At 43.9% G+C, this 12,713-nt stretch overlaps 1 pseudogene; it reads right to left on the reverse strand.

Annotated features, from left to right (window-relative positions):
• Positions 1-10,815: 10,815 nt before the first annotated feature.
• On the reverse strand, positions 10,816-12,421 carry LOC117721298 (lys-63-specific deubiquitinase BRCC36 pseudogene; annotated as a pseudogene).
• Positions 12,422-12,713: the final 292 nt, after the last annotated feature.

Here is a 12,713-nt window from a genome sequence, read left to right on the forward strand (position 1 = left end):
AAAACAAAACATAACCTAACCACCGTGGACTTCTCAACCCAGAGTCACTGTTGATCACGTGGACAGTGTGCCCAGGCTTGGACACTAGCCACAGAAAGTTTATTTTATTTTTGTTGTTGTTGCTGTTGTTCATTGGTGGGTTGTTTTTTTTTGTTTGTTTGTTTGTTTTTTGTTTGTTTGTTTGTTTGTTTTTTTAAAGGAGGAGATTTTGTTTTGTTTCAGGCCTGCTGGTCTCGAACTCACAGGGATCTCCCTGCTTCTGACTCTCAAGTCCTGGAATTAAAGTCTTATGCCACTGTGTTTCTTTTCCATGAGTGGTTTTTGAGCAAAAATATTCCAACCCCCGTTGTAAGTGAAATGCATGCTTTTCCCTGGGACAGTAAATACTACTTTCAACGCGTACTGCCTTCCTGTTCTCAACCAGATATTTCCTTTTGGAACACCATTTCAAATACCTCATTTCCAAATGTAGCCCGGTATGAATTTGTGTGACTAAATGACCCGTTTGAATGATTATCCCAGAGCAACAACAAAACAGCCATTTTCTAGACTGCTCAGAGAACCATGCTTTAAAACATGATTCCTAAAAGCTGAGCTCGCTCTTCGAAAAACAAATAAGAGTTTCTAAGTCCTGCAATTCCTATCAAGGCCCTGAGATCTGCAAGCCATGTTTTAGTTGGGACTGGCACTCACTCAACCTTGCCTCAGCTGGCTCCAAGTCTTCAGAGAGGAATCCTCTTTTCCAAAAACGGATGGCTCAGCCTTTAAGGTCTGGGTGAGGAGTCTAATCCACATTCTCTTCTACAACTTGATCCAGATGTCATTAATAGGCTTTCTTCAGTATTAATCCCTATGATATAGTAAAATTTATTCCAGCGTTTAAGGGTAGGTAAAGGCCTTTCATTCTTTTAACTGTTTTTCGAGGAAGCTGCTGACCATGCTTGTTATGTTAGGGAGCCTGAGACATACAGAATGTAAGTCATTGGTCTGAACTACACAGCAATGAGGCTATAAAGCTAGAATCTAAACCTACAGTCTTGTTTCATGCCACACCATACAGTCACTTTAGCTGTCCCACTACTGGCAGGCACTCTCCACAAAGATTCTTCAATGGTGCCACATGAAGAAGTTGTGTTTGAAATCTGTATTAGTTATCTGTTGTTATGCAACACAATACCTTCAACCTTTTAAGCTTAAAAGTCAGACATTTATCATCTCTCAGTGCTGATTGGTCAGGAATTGGCCTGCCTAAATGTGTTGGCTCACCTCTCTCAGGAGGTTGGATTTAAGCCAGGGCTGTGGTCCCATGTGAGGACTCACTTGGGTATGGGTTCATCTCTAGGCCACTCACATAGTTTTTAGCAAAGCCTCGGGTCCTGACCCTCTGGAAGTTCTCTCTGCTCCTGGTAGCATGAACTATATCGAAATACTTAGCCTTTCCCCTCCACTGAACAAAATAATGCAGGATTCCAATTCTAAACATTATCACATCTTACTTTGCTTTAAATGTCTATTATCATAGCAAAGAAGGGATCTTAAAGGTCCCCTGGACACATTTTCCTTCTGGCAACTGACTCCCTTCCAGAACTTTCTTCAGTGACTACTGTTCACACTGGACCACCCCAAGATCAGTCTTTTCCAAAAAAAAAAAAAAAAAAAAAAAAAAAAAAAAAAAACCGAACTTACTAAATCCCAGCCCATACTCAAGAGAACTAAATGAGAGTATTAATACCAAAAGGTAAAGGCCATGGGGGTCTCATAAGACATGTAACACTTAGAAACTGCCTATGGTATCCATAATAAACTATGAAGTGTTTCCACTAACCAGACAGTTTTCAATGTAGTCATAAATTAAATGAGCCTTCTAAAGAGAATTAGAAACCCACAAATAAACCCCTGTTAGAATATTCATAGGAAATTCTCATGCTGATTTTCTGGGAAACACTCTGGAAGAAGACAAAGGAAGTCCTGGAAAACCTAATCCCATAATCCTTAGAGCCATCACAAAGCCTTGGAGAAGGTTTTACCTCCTTGTTCTCAAGTCTGAAGTTCAAGGTCTGAGACAGACAACAGGACGTGGTGAATGAAAGTGTCATCCTGTATCCCACTGCAGTCTTGCTGGAAAAAGAAGGTCTCATTGAAGTTACCCTTCTCCAAGCGTATCAGTTTCTTCTTGTTCAATGGTACTAGAACAGAAACCAAAACTATCATCTCTCAGGGAGGCACGGTCCAGCCAAGTGCCTTCAGTTTGGAGTTTATGGTGAAGGCTGATGGTGTTTTCTAAAGGTGCTATCTCCTGTTCTAGCGCATTTCTGTGATACAACCTCACCACCTCCATCAAGAGGTACAGTCTATCTCTTCGCTCCCTTCACTCTTTAGCCAACAGAATAGAGCTGACGGCACACTGTCCCAGAGCTGGGCACAGGCCTCCCACAGTGATTCCATGGCTCCCAATTGTCTTCCCTTAGAAAGCAGCCACCACGTAACAAGCAACCAGTATGAGACTACCATGTGAGGACACTCAAACCAGCCTCAAGGAGCCTGTGTTTAGACAGAGTCACCGGCAGTCCATGGCTGTCCTTGCGATCTTAGGCAAGGCACCAAATTCCTGAGTGTAGAAGACATTCCAGCCCCAGCAGACACCTGGTATAGAATTGTGCCCTAGACTGATATAGGACGCCCCCCCATTGAACTTCCCCAAAACCCTCCAGATAACCCACCCTGGCTAAAGCCTTAATGTTGGAGTAGCAGAGCTGAACTATCCCCTCTGTGTCTTGCCTAGATTCCTTTTCTACAAAACCATGATCATAATATGGTGGTGGTCATTATATATCACAAAGTTTATGGTGACTAGTTCCATAGAAATATATCACCAAGGCCTGGGGAGATAGGTCAGTCAGTAAAATGTTGCTGTGTATAAGGATCTGAGTTTGGATCCCTAGAGCCCATTAAAAAAAAAAAAAAAAAAAAAAAAAAAAAAAAAAAAAAAAAAAAAACCTGGGTGTATTGATGTACACCCAATCATGGTAATATGAGAGACAGAGACAGGAAGAACCAGGCCAGCTAACATGGTGAAATTCTAACCAGTGGAAGATGCTGTGTCAAGCAAGAGGCAGAAAGCACCTGAGGAACAACACCCAAGGCTGTCCTCTGATGATACATGCACTATGCATGCTGGCACCAGCACCCACCCACCTACACACTCACACACAAAGAATTCGACCCATGGAACACTTCTGCTTTGGCAATATGTAAATGCCTAAAGTAGAGCTATAACTTATGCAAACCTGGGCAGGATATAATATTTCAGTGATCCATTAATTATGGCATTTATAAAAAGTCCATTTCTTTTAATAAAGAAAAAAAGACGGTGTATGATATTTCTTTTATAACATGAGTGTTTGAATCTGGACACCTAAGTCTATGATTCCAAGTGCCGTTTGAATCTACATCAAAACCAATGTTGTTCAAACAAACCACTCACTAAAATTACCATACATAGTAGGTGTCTTAGTCACTGATCTATTACTGTAAAGAGACACTGTGGTCAAGGCAACTCTTATAAAAGAAAGTATTCAACTGGGGGCTTGCTTACAGTTTTGGAGGGTTAGTTCATTTAACATCATGGTGGGGAGCCTGGTACCAGGCAGTCAGGCATGGTGCTGGAGAAGTAGCTGAGAGTTCACATCTGATCCACAAGTTACAGGCTGATTGTGGTGATTTGAATAGGTTTGGCCCCCATAGACTCATGTGCCTGAATGTTTAGTCCATGGGGGGAGCGGCACTATTAGGAGGTGTGGCCTTGTTGGAGTAGGTTTGGCCTTGTTAGAAGAAGTGTGTCACTGTGTAAGTAAACTTTGAGGTCTCCTCCTATGCTCAGGCTCCACACAGAAAGGATGATAGTCTCCTTCTGGCTGCCTTCGGATCAAGATGGAGAACGTTCAGCAACTTCTCCAGCACCATGCCTGCCTGTATGTTGCCATGCTTCTCACCATGATGATAATGGACTAAACCTCTGAAACTAAAAGTCAGAGTTGCTACAGCCATGGTGTTTCTTCACAGCAATGGAAACCCTAAGACACTTATAGACTCTGGGCTTGGTGTGGGTTTTTGAAACTTCAAAGCCCACCCCTAATGACAGACTTCCTCTAACAGGCCACACCTCCTAATCCTTCCCAAACAGTTCCTCTAACTGAGGACCAAGCATTCAAACATATGAGTGTATGGGGGCCATCCTCATTCAAATCACCACAATAGGAGTCTGGCATTTCTACCATATTCTTATCCTAGAGTGACCATTGGTCTAAATGCCAGTCTTCCAAAGGTTCCTTTCAAGGCTAATCCATCTTCAATTGTATCTGATCACTTACACAATATTTGGATGTTTATTTCACACTCACCATCCTGTTCCCAGCTACTGCTCTGAAAGCAGCCCATGAGCTAGTGATGCCTTAAGTTAGCACTTATCTCAGACGAGTTCTTATTAGAGCAGCTGATGATGTCATGGTGTGTGCTATGTGTCTTGAGCCGTGCTAAGTGTGCTCTGTACCATCCACATACTTCACATAATGATGCATGGGATACATGGTGTTATTCTAATTTTACAGAGGAGGACACCGTACCCAAAGGACTTACGTAATGTGTGCCAGGTCTCAGTTGTGAAGTCACCATACCAGGATGCAAATCCAGACAGTTGAGTGTCAGAGATTATGCATTTGATGTTATGAAAGTACCCTTCATTCTTTTTCAGGGAGTTAGGGGACTCATCATGATAGCCACACTGTGAATTGCTTTCTTTGAGGACATTGACTATATCAGGGTCAAGACTACTCTTGACACTAACTGCAAAAATTAATCCCACAATTCTCTCTCTCCCAAATCCTACCAATGACACAATCTCCCTCAAAATCCTGTATAGGTTATTTAAACAGATTTTTAGATTCGTGTAATTTATTTATGTATGGGAATTTGTGCCAGCTCACACAGATGTGCACTGCAGGCACGTGGAGGTCAGAGGGGGGAGTCATATCTCCTAGAACTGTAGTTTTAGACGGCTTTTAACTGCCATTTGGATGCAAGAAACTCAACCTGGATGCTCTGTAAAAGCAACAGGTGCTTCTAATCGCTGATGTCACCAGACGATTGTTTTCAATAGAGAGTCGTTTTTGTTTGCCTGACACATTTTGTCAAAGTGTCTCCAAGTGATGCTGGTCTATCTATTCTGACTCCTCACCTCTTTTTTTCCTCAAGCTAATGAATCTCAAGTCTGTGGCTCCATGGGTAAAGTGCTTTCTGCATAAGCGTAAGGCTCTGAGTTTATTCTACAGAGCCCACATAAGAACGAAGTGCAGTGACACGTGTCCATAACCTCCACACTGGGGCCCAGAGACAGGCAGATTCCAGGGGCTTGATGGTCAGCCAGCCTAACTGAAATGATGATCCTCAGGTTCAGCCCGACACACTATCTCAGAAAATAAGACGGAGATATGAGCAAGGGAAGACATGCGACAACAAACTCTGTCCTCCGCACAGGGAAGGACAGCAGCACAGACAATGTGCATGCATGTGCGTACACACCACTGTATGCACACACATGCGCACATACACATGCACATACACACACGCACGCACGCACACATGCAGGGGCAGAAAGAATCTCTTTTAGGACATAATTTAATGTTGTCTCGTATTGGTTGTTAGAGGCATCTTGAGACGCTCTGAATAACGCCTTGGCATCAGTTGGCTTTCTATTACGTAACATACCACTTGAGACAATCGGTTTCTAAAAAAATAAAGTTTACTTTGTCTAATAATCTCAGCGTTTTCAGTCCATTCTCAAGTAGACTAACTGCCTTGGAGCCTAACAGGAGAAGTTGTTACACCTTAAGGTGTCTGGGAGACAGACAGAAAAACTTAGAGACCAGAGGCCCTTTTTGAGCTCCACTCCAATGATGTCACTTCTTTCCACTTGGGCCTACATCTCAGAAGCTTTGCCACTCCCCACTAGCCTGGCGTGGACTAGGGCCGTTTACTAGTTATTCTTTGCGGTCAACCTGACGCCGCCTAGAGTCATCTGAGACACCCTCAGTTGAGGGATTGCCCCGATCAGGTGGGTGTATGATCCTGCCTGTGAGGAAATGTTTCCATTAGTGACTGATGTGGGAGGGTCCAGTCCATCATAAGCAGCGCCATCCCCAAGCATGAGCCCGAGTTCTACAGCAAAGCTAGCAGGAGAGAGCCACAGACAGAGAGCAATCCAGAGAGAAGGTGCAAAGCAGCTTTCCTCCGTGTTCTCTGCTTCAGTTCTTTTTTTTTTTCTTCTTTTTTTATTAGATATTTTATTTACACTTCAGATGCCATCCCCTTTCCCCATTCCCCCCCCCCTTAGAAAACCGCTATCCCATGCCCCCTTTTCCTTTTTGCATTTATACATTTTTTTAAATAATGTTAATCATAAGCGTTATAAGTTTGGAATTGTTCAATCAGAGGTGTAACCCACTGACCGACCTAGATATAACAACTATCTTTGACTGGTGGAGATACATGAATATCTGCCTCCCTGTCTCCCCCCTCTTTCTCTCTTTCATCACCTAGCTTCTCCTATCCTTCTTCTCCTCCTCTTCTTACTCCTCTGCTTCAGTTCTTGCTAGATCTCCTGCCCTGACTTCTTTAATGATAGATTATAACCTGGAAGTAAAAGACCAAAGAACCTCTTCCCCTACTCCTCCTTACCTCCATCCCCAACACAGTTGTTTTGGCTTAGAATGTTTTATTATAGCAACAGAAATTAACCAGAACAGGACCAAATGCTTCCCATGGGCCTTTAAAGATTCGTACCAGGCTGTAGCAACCTCTACTGCCTTCTCCAGGCTGTGACTCTTGTCTTCCCCAGCTTCCCGTGGTGCTGGTCCAGACACTGCAGCACAAGATTCACCCCAGACTACCATCAATCTCCAAAGGGCAGTGTGCCGACTGTATCTCTCTTTGACTTATTTTTTGTTACTGGTTTGCTCTCGTTCAGTCCCTGTACCTTTCTGTCTTAGCCAGGGTTTCTATTCCTGCACAAACATCAAGATCAAAAAGCAAGATGTGGAGAAAAAGTTTTATTCAGCTTACACTTCCACATTGCTGTTAATCACCAAAGGAAGTCAGGACTGGGACTCAAGCAAGGTGGGAAACAGGAGCTGATGCAGAGGCCATGGGGGGATACTATTTACTGGCTTGCTTCCCCTGGCTTGCTCAGCTTGCTTTCTTATAGAACCCAAGACTACCTGCCCAGGGATAGCACCACCCATAGTGTGGTGGGCCCTCCCTCCTTGATCACTAATTGAGAAAATGCCTTACAGCTGGATTTCATGGAGGCATTTCCTCAAGGGAGGCTCCTTTCTCTGTGATAACTCCACCTTGTGTCAGGTTGACACACAAAACCAACCAGTACACTTTGCATAATGATAACTGAGAGAAGAAAGCAGCCTAGGGTAACACCTTTTCCCCTGAAGTTATTTCACTCTCTCCCTGCATGGCACTGTAAGCCCAATTCATGCTTCAGACTTTCATTTCAATAACACTGCTGCCATCCCAAACCAACCAGGAAGATGTTCCGGTGCCACTACTGTCAGCATCGCTAGTTTGTCAAGATCTAACTCTTGAGTGACAAGAAGCTAGTTAATCTCACTGCCACTTATAAACAATCACAAGGTAGACAACTAGTATCTTCTACACTGTGGTGTGTACTCGACACCGTGGAATAAATATGCCCTGTCTCTTATCTGTGAATCACTTAAGGAGAAGTCTTATAATGTGTAAGGGAAGACTGACAAATACCCCTTCTAAGATGAAACCCAGCCTTACTGCTGCCATGGTAGAAGCATGTGTGTACTGTGGAAGGAAGAGAGAAGAAAGAGGGAGAGAAAAGAAGGGTGTAGTTAGTTAGAATGGAGCCCTGAGAAATAAGAGAGAGGGGACTTTACACTGGGGGACACTGGGTTGACCTGGGGTGGTAAATGGTTGTTGCTTCTTTTTGTTTGTTTGTTTGTTTGTTTGTTTGTTTGTTTTTCAAGACAGGGTTTCTCTGTATAGCTCTGGCTGTCCTGGAACTCACTCTGTAGACCAGGCTGGCCTTGAACTCAGAAATCCACCTGCCTGTTGCTTCTTGTCTTAGTTAGTTAGTTACTTAGTTTTACTGCTGTGAACAGACATCATGACCAAGGCAACTCTTATAAGGACAACATTTAATTGGGGCTGGCTTACAGGTTCAGAGTTCAGTCCATTATCATCAAGGCGAAACATAGCAGCATCCAGGCAGACATGAAGCAGGAGGAGCTGAGAGTTCTACATCTTCATGTGAAGGCTGCTAGCAGAATACTGATCTCCAGGCAGCTAGGATGAGGATCTTAAAGCCCACACCCACAGTGCCACGCCCATTCCAAAAAGGCCACACCTACTCCAACAGGGCAACACCTTCTAACAGTACCACTCCCTGGGCTGAACATATACAAACCATCACACATCTAAAGTTCTGAAGCTACGGACTTGCTGTGAGATGACCCAGCAAAGGACTATGAACCCCCACCGGGGGTTTCCATCACCAGAAAGTATATTGAGGCTGTCACATTGGGGGTTGGTGCTTTTTAAATGGGGGCAGATGCTAAGCTCCTCCCACTGACATTCTGCTTTCTGTTCTTGTGCACGTACTGGTTGGCTTCCTTAAGGAGTAAACAAAAGAATAATGTACACCCACTGTGTACGTATGTGGGACTTATGTGTGTCATTGGTAGTCCAACAGGACTGTCCCATCTAGGCTATTCGGGGAGGGAGGACTGACCAGCTACTACTACAATCCATTCTATGCTGCCATCTCTTTCCTAGTTAGGTAGATGGCTGTGAATGGTACCTTAGTGCTACTTTATGTGGAATAGTTGATAGAAACGACAGAGCCATCTGGTAGACCACGCACAACTTTCTTCTGCTCACTGTGACACCAGCAGTTCACTTAGCAGTTCTGTTTTTTAATGCAGTTGCCAAATCCTATCCTTGATTGTATTTTCCTCCAAAACCAAAGTGAACCCTGGATGTCCGAGGTCTCCAACAGGGAAAATTATAGCCTGCCATCTTGCCCACAACATATATTCCCCAGTAAAGGAGCCCTCCCTCCTCTGAGCTCCCTGCACACGGCAGATTGCCAAGGCAAAAGAAAGGGCCTAAAGAAAATAGACTGATTTAGCTCTATGGTTAATCAGATAACTGGTATCGGAAACATGCAGATATCAAAACATTCCAGAGAAAGAAACATAGTCATTCATAAAAGAACAGGGTCTCATTCATGATGATTTATTAGAAAATACAATTTTTGAAGCATTTACACAAGTGCTCTACCATGAACTTCATCCTAGACCCAACTCTCAGGAGGCTTTAGACCTCGAATTTACATGTGACTGACAACATATACTTGATTTTTCCTGAAAATTGAGACAAAGTCATTAACTTCTAAATATTTATCACATTTATTCTAGATGGAAAAACAAGTATATCCAATTTCAAAATCAAAGTACTTGGGGCTAGAGAGATGGCTCAAAGGTTAGAGGTACTTGCTGCTCCTGCAGAGGACCCCAGTTGGTTCCCAGCATCTTCATGAGATGGGCTCACAACTGCCTCTAATTCCAACTCCAAGGATCCAACACTTTGACTGTCCTCCATGGGCACAGGGCATACATGTAGTGCATACACACATACACTTATAAGCATTCACACATTTGCACAAAATAAAAATAAATAAATCATTTTTCAAAATGAAAGTAATTTAATGTCTAATGTATTCATATTGCTTTTACGCTATCCTTCCAAGTTGATTCTAAATGGGTTTTGACATTGACCTAAGCACAGAGAGTGAGGGGAGGGAGACACACAACAGAAGGATAACGGTGCATCCTCTGAGTCAGTGTGAGCTTCCTAGAGCCCCGCCTTCTGTGTGCCATTAATGGTAATGTCTTAATAATCCAAGAATGAAAAATGAGGACAAGGGGCTGGAGAGACAGCTCAGAGGCTTAGAGTTCAGACTATGCTGTCAAAGGACATGAGTTCATTTCTGGGCACTTAGGTTGGATGGCTAACAACTGCCTGTCACTCCAGCTCCAGGACCTGACATCCTGGCTTCTGTAAGCACTGAACTCATGCACATATATACACACAGAGAAAGTAAAATCTAGGACAGAGAAAGAAAATCTTTTTTGGAAAATCCTTCCTTTTCTACTCACGTCCTTCTTGGAGTGTTTCTTTTTGCGTTTTGAGCATATTATCTTTTCCATATTGATCAGACACTACACGGCTTACAGGTAATCTCTTGCCTTTCCTCTTCTCTCTTTTTTCCTCTTCCTCCTCCTCCTCCTTCTTCTTCTTTCGACAAAGTCCAATGGGTCTACTTTGATTTCTTGTAGATTGTACTTTTGAGTGGAAACGTGAGAATTTGTCCACTGAATGTCATCTGATTTTTTTCTAAGGGTTTTCCACCTTATATTTAAATCCATCCTGTTTGGGGGTGCTTTTAGAATTTCTTTTGTTGACCTGTGGAGGGTCACCTTGTCACAATAACTGTCCTTTCTTCATTGGACCACATTCACATTTTGTCAAAATTAGTCAGACATACTGAGGGTTTATTTCTGGCTTTTCTTTTCAACTCCATTCATCTACATGCCTATTCCTTAGTGGATACCATAGTATCTTGATTACTTTATAGTAAGTCTGGAAGTTCTGAAATTTGAGGCTTCTGTCTTCATCTATGAGATTTAAGCCATTGGATCAATTGTATGCCAGGTCTCTTCATCTGCCTTGATTTTTTGTTCTGCTTTGTTCTAGCTTTTTCATAAGGCTTTATTTTTCGTGTTGCAGATCCTGCAAATGCTGCTGGGTGTTTCTCCAGTCTGTCCTCCAACCACTGAAGTAGAGGCCCACTGACCACTGACATTGGATGCACAAGTGTCTAATAAACACACAGAGCCAGTATGATCTCAGCTTCAACTGAGTCCAGAGGTGTAAGGCCGAGAGTCTCCTGTATATGTCCTAGTTGTCCTGACACAGGATCCCTGGCAGCCAAAGCATTCAAGACATACATTTCCAATGGTGATTGGAGGTACAGTGTGGATTGGGACTTCAATTCTCTCACACACTGAGCTCTTTTCGGTTTGTGGGGTGTCTTAAGGTTCTATTGCTGTGAAGAGACACTGTAACCATGGTAACTCTTCTAGAGGACAACATTTAATTGGGGCTGTCTTACAGTTTTAGAGGTTTTGTCCATTATCATCTTGGTAGGAAGCATGGCAGCATGCAGGCAGACATGGTGCTGGAGAAGGAACTGAGAGTTCTACATCTAGATTGTCAGGGAGCAGGAAGAGACAGTGAGCCACTAGGCCTGAGACCTCAAAGCCTGTCCCAGTGACACACTTCCTCCAACAAGACCATGCCTACTCCAATAAGGCCACATCTCCTAATGGTGCCAATTCCTATGGGCCTCTGGGGGGTGGGGGACATTTTTATTCAAATCACCACATATAGATTGGAAGCAAATGTAGAGTATCCAACCAGTCTTTGTGGTTTTGTCCTCTATTAAAAAACAAAAACCAAACAAACAAAAACCAAGCAACAAAAAACATGTCCACAAAGCCTGGTACGTAGCTTGGGTATGAACATCAACATGGGAAGACCACAGTTATGTGATAGGAGAAATGAGTAGCCAATAACTCTCATGGGACTCTCATTAGTCCTGCCGGCCTTTCTGTTTGGTTGAGGCTGCAGATAGGTAGCTGCTCTGGGAAGATTTCTACTCAATCCTTTCTCTTGTCCGAATGCCTCAGGTGATGACAGATTGAATATGAATGATTCTGACATTCTGATTCCTCAATGGCTTGCAGTTCTGTCCAGGTATGTGTAAATTGAGAGCCAATTCTTGTGTCATCTTTCAACTCCCCTCTACAAACCCATCACCTCCCCCTTTGCTGTGCTCGGAGCAGGGTTGAGACAAAGTAGGAAACTGTCAGACTCGAGATGAACTGCCTGCACCACCTGCACCACCCGCACTGCATGCACCACCCACACTGCCTGCACCCACTTGCTTTGAATTCACCATCCTCACTGCCTGTGCCCACCTGCACTGAATAAACCACCTGTAGCAACCTGCACCTCCTGCAACTGCCTGTACCACCTGTACTGTTTATATCACCTGTACTACATGTACCGCCTGCACCACCTGCACCATTTGTACCATCTGCACTGCATGCACCACCTGTCCTATGTGCATAACCTGCACTGCTGCATGCACCTTCTGCACCACCTGCATTGCATTTACCACTTGCACCACCTCCACCACCTGCACCTCCTGTACCACCTGCACCATCTGTACCACCTGCACCACCTGCACCACCTGCACCATCTGTACCACCTGCACCACCTGCACCACCTGCACCACCTGTACCACCTGCACCACCTGTACCACCTGCACCACCTGCACCACCTGCACCACCTGCACCACCTACACTGCCAACTTAGTTGGCTCCACTTACTTCCTTCTTGGGCCCACTGCAGCATAGCCAACTTGCTGCTCAGACACAGCCTCCCTAGCCAGACACTTAGAGCTCTACCCAGGCCTGGCCTCAAGGCATGAGTTTAGTTTGAGAATCTTAAACATAACTTGAAAAGGTAATTAGGGTAGCACTTTATGTCTA

This window comes from Arvicanthis niloticus, chromosome 16, assembly GCF_011762505.2.
Source record: "Arvicanthis niloticus isolate mArvNil1 chromosome 16, mArvNil1.pat.X, whole genome shotgun sequence".
Taxonomy (NCBI): Eukaryota; Metazoa; Chordata; class Mammalia; order Rodentia; family Muridae; genus Arvicanthis; species Arvicanthis niloticus.